Source organism: Aphis gossypii, chromosome X (genome assembly GCF_020184175.1).
Source record: "Aphis gossypii isolate Hap1 chromosome X, ASM2018417v2, whole genome shotgun sequence".
NCBI lineage: Eukaryota > Metazoa > Arthropoda > Insecta > Hemiptera > Aphididae > Aphis > Aphis gossypii.
Window position 1 is genome coordinate 17,989,351 of NC_065533.1, and position 9,955 is coordinate 17,999,305.

At 25.7% G+C, this 9,955-nt stretch overlaps 1 protein-coding gene across 2 annotated transcripts in view; it reads right to left on the reverse strand.

Annotated features, from left to right (window-relative positions):
• Window positions 1-8,993, reverse strand: part of LOC114129824 (glycine receptor subunit alpha-2-like) — a 28,254-nt gene extending 19,261 nt beyond the window's left edge. For both annotated transcript variants that reach the window (XM_027994669.2, XM_027994668.2), the window contains exons 1-2: window positions 8,863-8,993; window positions 5,929-6,296 (exon numbers count right to left, since the gene is read on the reverse strand). The gene's annotated coding sequence lies outside the window, so the exon portion shown is untranslated. The remainder of the gene's footprint in view (window positions 1-5,928; window positions 6,297-8,862) is intronic.
• Between the last annotated feature and the right edge of the window lie 962 nt (window positions 8,994-9,955).

Genomic DNA, 9,955 nt, shown 5'->3' on the forward strand with positions numbered 1-9,955 from the left:
GTTCTTTCCTAATTTAGTAGTTTATGCTAAATACATTTATTCAGTAGATGGATTTAAAGAATGTATACCTATATTGGATTAGGTCCTAACATCAAGAGATTTTGTACTGAACATTTTCCATCATCATTCATCACTTATATTTGATTATATCCACATTGACAAAAATAAAAATGTAAATAATAAAGATTAAGATTGCGAAGTATGAAAGTACAAGTATCATCATTTTGAGGCATCCTTTGCATATTATTTCTATGACTATGAGAATGATGGCCCAACTTTTTATTTATGAACATCATGTTAGTAGTATGAAGCTTAGTGTTACAATCTGGTATATTTATAAACAGTGGAGAAGAAATAAAAGGACTCTTTGTTGGTATCATTTCACTTTCCACATCTATTTGCCAATTTGAAACTGCGATTTTTACAATCCACTCCCTCACTCTGCCACTCTCACAGGGTTAACCATTTAATCAGACAAAAAATATAAGTTTTACGCCGGTGTTACGCATACCACCGTTATTCGCACAATCATTGCTATATTATTATGTTATTATATGAAGTATAAATTGGACTTTTATACTTAATAAATTATATTATATAATATGACGAATGATGATATAATATAATACGACGTAATCAAAAAATGGCGATACTGCTACAATTGTCGTCTGTCAATTACATAATATAATATACACACACAGTACTACAGTCTATCTGCAGCAACCGTAGGTAATCAACTTGTGTTTTATACAATAATTTTATAGTTGATATTATTTTATTTAAAATGCCGAAAATTGATAGTAGTTATTGTTCTAAAATAAAGTGTTGGATTGAAAAATATCCGAACTGAAAGCAAAAGACAAAATGAAAATTTTGTTATATAATTCTCAATAAAAATTTATTTTAGCACGATTTTACACATTTCAGCATTTTAATTGCAAGTTTTTTAGGTGTACCTAAGCTGCATAAAAATCTTATCTTTATTTATGAGTTATCATAGTATTCAACGCTTAGATGAGCAGGTACTATTCAACTTCGCTTAACATAACATTAAAAACTTTAAGTAACTAATAAACTACCTACTTGTCTAAAATTTAAATTGTATAGATCAAAATACTCTAAATAATATTCTGCTTTTCAAAATATGAAGGTAAAAATATTTGTAGTAATCCAAAAGAGTAAAAAACTTAAGAAATTATAACAATAAAAATAGTTTTTTTTTTTTGTAACAATTTAAATTTATGTAAAATAAATATTTAAAAATTATTTAATTAAATGTTATACAAAAAATTGATTTTCGGGGAATAATTTTCCTTAAACTTTTAAAATTTACCTACCAAAAAGTGCTATGAATCTACAAATACTAATAGTATACCACTAGTATATACATATAGTAATAAATGTAGATAAAGTAAGTGTAAATTATGTATACAACTGTTGAATATGAATTGTTTAAATAAGTCAATCTTTAATGAAATATTTTTTAATGGATGCATTTGGATGTAACTCGTACAGGATACAATACAGAAATATATGGCAATAATTCGTTTAGGGGTTTCACACTGTTCGATATAAAAACATACTACATAATATAATATATAACACTATAATATGTACCCAAGTGACTTTCACATTTCACTACTGCAGCAGTCGTGTTATATTAGTGCAGTATTACATAAACGTGCGCACAGGGTGCGTAAAAAAAAAAAAATTATACATCTACAGTAGATACCTACTTACAGCTACGGTATGAACTAGTATGTAGGTACAATAGGTACATACATATGTTAATATGAATACTGTATAGTATATTTAGTTAACTTTCATTAATATAAAAATATTTAATTTTATAATGCCGAGTTGTATGCAAAATTAATTAATTAAGTAGATCAATCAATGAAAACTATTAAATCGTATTTAAACCTTAAGATACTATTAAATTAGCACCCTATTTATTCATTAAATATTCAATGATTGTTCATGCAATCCGGCACAAGCAATGTTAACTATTTAATTATTCATTCAACGAAATATAATATATATAATATATATATATATTGAAATTTTAGGAAAAATAAATAATTTTATAGGTAAGAAATCAATCATTATTTTTGTATAGGAATGTAATAACATAATATACACAGAGCATAATATTATAATAATTGTATAACACATAGAAAACAAATATTAACTTTAAAAAAAAGGATGTTTATTTATAAGTAATTAGTCATATGTCTAATTTTGAGTAAAATTGTATAATAATAAAAATATTTACAATATAGACATTATTTATAAACATGTCCAGTATACAATAAAATAAACATTTCGTTTTAGATTGTTAAGAGTCTGTACATTTTTTGTAAATCTAAAAGGGGACGAAATGAAAAAAAAATTGAAAAACACTGCACTATATCGTATTATGTTTTATTCAATTTATTGAATAAAAATGTAATTTAAAAATTAAATTAGTTCTTCAAATCAAACCTAAAATACAAAATTAATAACTTCACAGAGGTAGGGTGACTTCATTATTTTTAAGAAACTAAAAATATAGTTTATTTTTTTACAAATAAAATCACTTGTATTTATTTATAAGAATATTATAGAAATCGGTCATGAGAAAAAAAAATATCAAGCCTCACATTAAATTAATAATGCGTAATATGGCTCGACGACTACTAAGCTAGCAAACTATTGGTAACTTTTCGAGAGCACGAGTCAGCTTCAAGTGTGCTTATGGACAAAAGTTGCTACCTTCGCAAAAATCTCTCCTCCACCTCCGACCATTACACTTTTTATCGTTCGTTCACGCCAGAATCTTTTATTTTATTATTATTATTTTTTTTTTTAATTGCATCTCATACTAAAGTGATGACGTAAAAGAGTCTTAAATGTCTGTGTGTCAAAGAGATTACGTGCATTGATACTTGAAGTTACACGCACACACACGTCACGCATATAATATGTATACATATATAATAGCGATATTTCATTAATGTAAAATCTAACTTAATGTAGTCTGCTTCCAATTTAAGCTGTACGGTTGTTCAAATTATCATTATATATGGTACAGATAAAAATAAAATCGGTTCTATAAATATCACATAAAAATACCGACGCAGTACGTGAAATATCGATGTACATAATAAAGAAATAAAATTAATTAAGTAGTTGACTTAGTTATAGATAAAATTTTTATAATTAATTAAATATATTGATTTTAATTAGAAAATATAATAATACACTTTGATGTTTTATGTCAATTGTACCAATTAAGTATTCGAGCAACATATAATTTTAATGTAATAATAAGAAGAACATGTGTCAAACTATAAAACAAAACGGATATTACTTGAGTTTGTTTTTTATGAACGTCAAATGTGTTGATTATTGGTACTATTGTGTTTAATGTATAATAAATGTATAACAATTCAAAATGAAAAGGAATTGTTATTGCAATATTTTTAATTTCTTAGAGAAATTTATTAATCGATAAAAAAAAAAGTAAATATGAATGTCGTATATGTCCGTGAAAAAAATTTAAAATATTTATAATACAATTCAAATCTCTGCCGTTATCATGTTGTAATAAGGATATTACGAGAACAATTAATACAGATATACCTACATATTTGGGAACAAATATTTAATATTAATGATTAATGAACAATCATGAATAATTATTATATCAAATTATAACAGTAAATGTAGTAATTTTCCAAACCTAGATTATCACTAGTTTTGTAGTTTAAAAATTTAAATTTCTAAGTTAATATTTCCGTAAAAATTTTCATATAAAGTACCTAGGTATTTATATCTCTGTAAACATATTTTTTTTTTAAAAAAAAAAAACTCTTCAGTGAATAAAGCTGTATATTATAATATTATTTCCTCTCATTCATAATCTAAAATAAAGGATAATTTGATACAAATGGTCTAAAATTTAATCGTAAGTTAAATCAGTCACGTATTAATTCATAAAACATGTGTTATACATGATTTACAAGAAGATATACTTAATAAACGTGCTTTATCTATCGTATCGCTAGATGCACAGAGTATTCAAAATGGGGAAACACTTAGAAGTCCTTCAAGTTATTTTGAACCGCTTCCATTATTATGTACTTAACAAAACATTTGATTGATTAAAAAAAACTACTAAAATAGTATGTGATGATAGTTTAAAATGTGCGTTTGAAATCAATCATACTAAGTATGTGTGATATATTTTTGAGTTAGATAATATAGCTATAGCCACCAATAAAAAAATAAAATACAGACAAGTTTTATCTCGTTTACTGGTGAAAAATAAATTACCGTACAAATCCGGATAACTTTATCAAATACAAATAAATTGTCAACTGTAATTCTTTGTTTTTTATTGTTATCTAGTTTATCCTGAAGTCGTAACAAAGTTTTCGAAACGGGTATTTTATATATAGATATGTTGATGACACGGAGTCAGAGACACCTTCTAAAATATGTAAATTGAAACAACCGCAGTACGTCAAACACGTTATACTTTATCGGTCAAGACGCATATTACTGTCATTATTTGAATGTCTATAATCTATAATATCAAGTAATTTTATAAGTGCTTAATTGCTTCATGTACCCTACACTCTATAACGTAAATAAATATCCGTAGTCCGGTTATCGACTTTTAACAATAAATTCAATTTTAATTGCGTATTTTTTTTTTCATTATTAAATTTGATTAAGAAATAAAAGCTGTACTTGGACAAATTACAGCAAACGTATTTTTTTTATGTTTTAAAAATATAAACAATTACAACAATGAATATATTTTATTACTCATCTAAGCTGTATAAATACTTGGGTAATTATATTATAATCATTGTTAACAATAAACTATCAATGTCAAGCACCAACGTTTACATAGCTCATGAGTTATAAGAAATAATTAATACTATAATTTAAATTTATTAACTTATATCCTATAATAAATAGTTATTATTTACGTAAACATACACGTTACTCATAATAGATAAACGATTTCGGATTTACAAATATTTATACTTATTGCCTATTGGAATTTCGAAATATTCAATTTTTAATGATATAACTGTGCCTGATGCAAAATAATATGATGATTTTAATGACTGAATAGAATTTATTGTGTAAATATAAAAATGGTAGTATAACTAACGTGTTGGAAACCGTTTGTAGATACTCGTGTAAGGATTTCAGAGTGAACAGATACATTAAGTGATATAAAAATAATATTTAAATTCTACTACTATGCTATCTTTAGCTGAAAAATATATGGGTTTTTCTTTAAAGATTTTAATTCATAATACAATTGCAGAGTAAGTGCGGAACTCTATACATTTATTATTTAAAAATATATTATAGTACTATGTATATTGTATACATAAATACATTATACATGTTTTAGATATCTACCAGCAACGTACACTAATTTAGATAATAATAACAGCTACTTAATACAAATTTATACTGACTAAATAATAGTTTGCAGAAGACAATAAATATTATTCTATAATAATAATAATAATATTACTACGTAGACGTAGGCACGTAAGATTCGTCTATAATCAAATATTCTTAATAAAAATGATTTCTTGTATGATATGTATCATGACTTATGACTAAACTCGTAATATTATACGTTAGAAAATTAAATACAGTGCATTTGTACGTATTAAATTAAAATTTAATTTTTATCGTTATCGATCAATAAGAGTTGTACGGACAGTGGAGTTTATAAAGGGATGCGGAAGTCCATGGTGAATTTTCAAGTTCAATTAAAATTTACAGACATAATGTATGTACGTATAATAATTATAATCCCCACCCCTCGACAAAATTGAATTGGCCAATAATGAAAATAATTCCCATACATAATATACGTAACTGCCTATACCGATTAGATTAGGTACTTACATGTATTTGCTTAGATGCGAATGATTGAAATGTCTATGTCGGCGCGGCAAGTCCACTGCAGCTCAACGAGTCAACGATACATTTGATCGCTCCGGGAAAACGTATTAGGTATTATATTAACATGATAATATTATTTCTCAGCGTGCGTAACTGTTACTCGCATCCTAACCAATAAGTGTTATGCGAGGGCGTTAGAGATTGATTGACTGGCTCTCCTCTGTGGTGTGCCTACGTTCCTTCGCCCTCCGATATTATGCTGCATCATACGTCATTGTGACCCATATATTGTTCAATCGTTGACGACGACGACGATCGAAAAATAAATAACGACATTAAGAATTGGTAATCAAGTGATTTCCACGTCAGTTCTGGAATAGAATATAATATAGAATATAGTATTTTATATGTTATATTATGATATCATATTGTTGAATAAATTAATTTTAGTTGGTAGCCGCGTATTGCTGCTATATTGAATTGTCTTATTTACATATACGTATTTTATGATATTATTACGTCTGTGAAGACTTTTAACGGTTGGAATTTAATATATATTTATATGTATTATTTTTGCGTTAATTATTATAGTTTATAGATTTTTTTACATTGTCACATAGTCAGTACATACTGTGTTACCTACTATACTTTCGACAAAATACATATTTTTAAGAACAATTTTACTTTTAATGTAAATTTTGTATATTATATGTATTATTTATACTTATTAATAATTTTCTACTATATATAATATTATTTATGTGGTTCCGTGTATTTTACCTATATCTAATAATATGATTTAACTATTACAATAGGTTTTTAATATTTTTTCATACATAATATATTTTATGTCATTTTTAAAAAACAATAATCATAACCTAAACATTTTATAATATCAGTTACCTAGGTACTGTCCACATTGTTCTATAACCGTATATCTGATTTTGTGTGAATATCAGATAGTCCTCAATAATTTAATTTAATTTAAATAGTAACGAAATTGTCTTTTAAATAATATTGACATTGTAGATTTTCAGATGAACAGTTATTTTGAAATTTTTACCATAGTTTAGGGCTGTAGGTTTTGAACTTCAAAAGTCAAGTGAACCGCACAAAAGTGAATATCCCTAGTATTATTTATAAACAGGAAATACCTAATCATTAAATATATTAAGTATTATTATCCTAAAACAAAAAAACACAATACAAAAAAAATTTTTTTGAAAAACGGAACATTTTGGTAATACAAATTAATCGTAATTAATTGATCGTAATTTTCGGGATAGCTGGATAAGTAGTAAAAAAACCAGAAATTCTTGTAAAATATGAGACGTCCGGCATTCAAATCCATACATGATACATTTTAAAAAAATGTTCTTAAAAAAACATTAAAATATAAGTACCTAACAATTACCACAATAATCGATTATAATTTATTTATTGTCAAATTATGGGATCATATCATTGATTTAAATTATAAATTTTCTTTGATAAAATGCATTATATCGAAAACTAAAAACTAAAAATTTCGTAAATGCTATGTATCATAATATTACCTTACTTTGTCAAATATTTTACTCACGCCTAAAATCGTATCACTGCTATTTGATAATAATTTTATTTGAAAAATTATTCTTTTATATAATTTAATTTACTTTCGATATTAGTATTTAGTATCAATAATGGTAAAATGATAAAGGTTGCAAAATGCATATATATAGAGATTATAGATAGATATCTAGTTAAGGAATATATAATTCAAAGACTTGAAGAATAATCTATAGTTAAAATTACGGATATGGTAAACATAAATCGTATAAAATAGTATAACGCATTTAATATATTATATAGGTATACGCATTACCATTTACCAGGTACAATTTATCAGTACTATTGAAGTTAGAATAATACCTAAGTAAAGCTAGGTAAATTCCTGATAGTTTAAAAAAAATCCTAATTAATAATTACATATTAAATTTTATCTATGTATACTTAAATATTACACTTAATTACACATTTCACAAACTCGATAATATCATATTAACTATGTACGTAGAATACAACATTGTATCGATAGGTTTACTAGTGAATAGGTGTGTTATAATAACGTAAACAAAATATTACTAAAAATTACCTAATCATGAACATACCTTGCTTCAACTACCTATTATTCCCATCGACCATCGTACGAAACTCTGAACTTAAATACACCGATGCTGAATATACTTGCATAAGCATATACCTACAGGCTCCAGCCATATGAGATTTATCAACAAAAATATGCATTTTTTTCACATACCAAGTATATTTTGTAAAAAACATAATTAAATAAATATAGCTTACGTTTACCATTAAATATAAGTCAAAAATAATACACGAAAAATGTAACAAAATCCAAGCCTTATTCAGCTAGGTAGTCATCAATACTAACGTTACTAAAATTATAACTATGACAGAGGAATAGTAATAATGCATAGGTCTAAAAATCCCTAAATAAGCAAATATAAATTCACCTAAGAACCCAAAACTATGCATTAAAAAATATGCAATTAAGTTTTAAAACAATTTTGTTTTTTAATACATAATTGAGTTTATTATTTATTTAAATTAATAATACCTATATATTTTTTAGACATTTCGTATATACTATTATACATAATTCATAAATAATTGTGCATTGTGTACAAAACATATTATACACGCATTCTAAATATTATAGTAAAATATTAAAAATATCATTTTTTTTTCAATTTATGAAGTGTCCAAAAAAAAAAAATAAAAAAAAAATAATTATAATAGTTTTACTCGTATAATACTCGTTTCTTACACGGCTAATACACAAAAGTCCACTACCGTAATTATACCGTAATAATATTAATAATTTAAAAAGTATTATTGTGAGTAATATATGTATAAGTATTATAGATACCTACTTACCTATAATTGAAAATCAAGACCATCAATTTTAAAATCACTCCTTCCGCCTCACAGTTGCCGTGTACGTTGTAACACGCTGTAAAAGTGCGTATGTTTGCCTGGAGCATTGGACGAAACGCGTATTATATTATGATGTCGATGACGATATTTAAGTATCCGCAAAAGATTACTGCGCCATCTAGTGCTGTGCTAATATGATTTTATCGGCAACACGTATATAATAGACGGCAATATTGATTGACGATCGATACGTTTTTTGAATGAACAAGCGAATGCATCACAACGGTACATAATAATATGTACCTAGTCTATTTTGCTTAGTCTGACATAAAAACGCTTCCATTCACGTTTCTCGCGTGCTCTCGTGTGATCAGTACTCTTCATTACCATTCAGTAGATATTATTATTAATTATTATAATCTCAACACACACAACACTTCAGGCGCAGTGCGTGCATTTGATTTTTAATAATTTCTGGGCAAGACAATATTTTTTTTTATTCAAAAATGCGCTACAGTTTTTACGTAATAACTCATATTATCTTAATACCATAGATTTAATTCATGTGCCTGTATATCGTTCAAACTCATAGATGATGCAAATGTAATGTGTAGGTAAATAATTTAAATAAGAGTATGTAGTACGACCTATGTAAAAATATAAACGGAACTGTCGCATTATCTTCTGCGGTTTATTGGTTACAAACAATTAATTGTTATTATTCGTGTTTACAAATACAATAAATCGTGTTGTTCATAAAATTATTGTCAAAATGCAGATAAATAATTAATTTTTTTTAAAATAATTTAACAAATTTAATCGAATTGATACAAAAAATTGAAGGACTTCAAGTTAAACAAAAAACATGTATAAACTATATCGTAGTTTACGAGTATACGAGCATTACCTTGTATAACTTGTCACTGAGTGGGTAAATCATCATTGCATACGAAAAACGATCTCAGTCTGTCTTTATTTCCTTATTTTCTATAATGATAAAATATTATTTGTAAATTATATTACTATTACTTATCAGTAATTTATCATTCTATGATAGTAATGAAAATTAAACTAATTCTAGCCAAACACATGA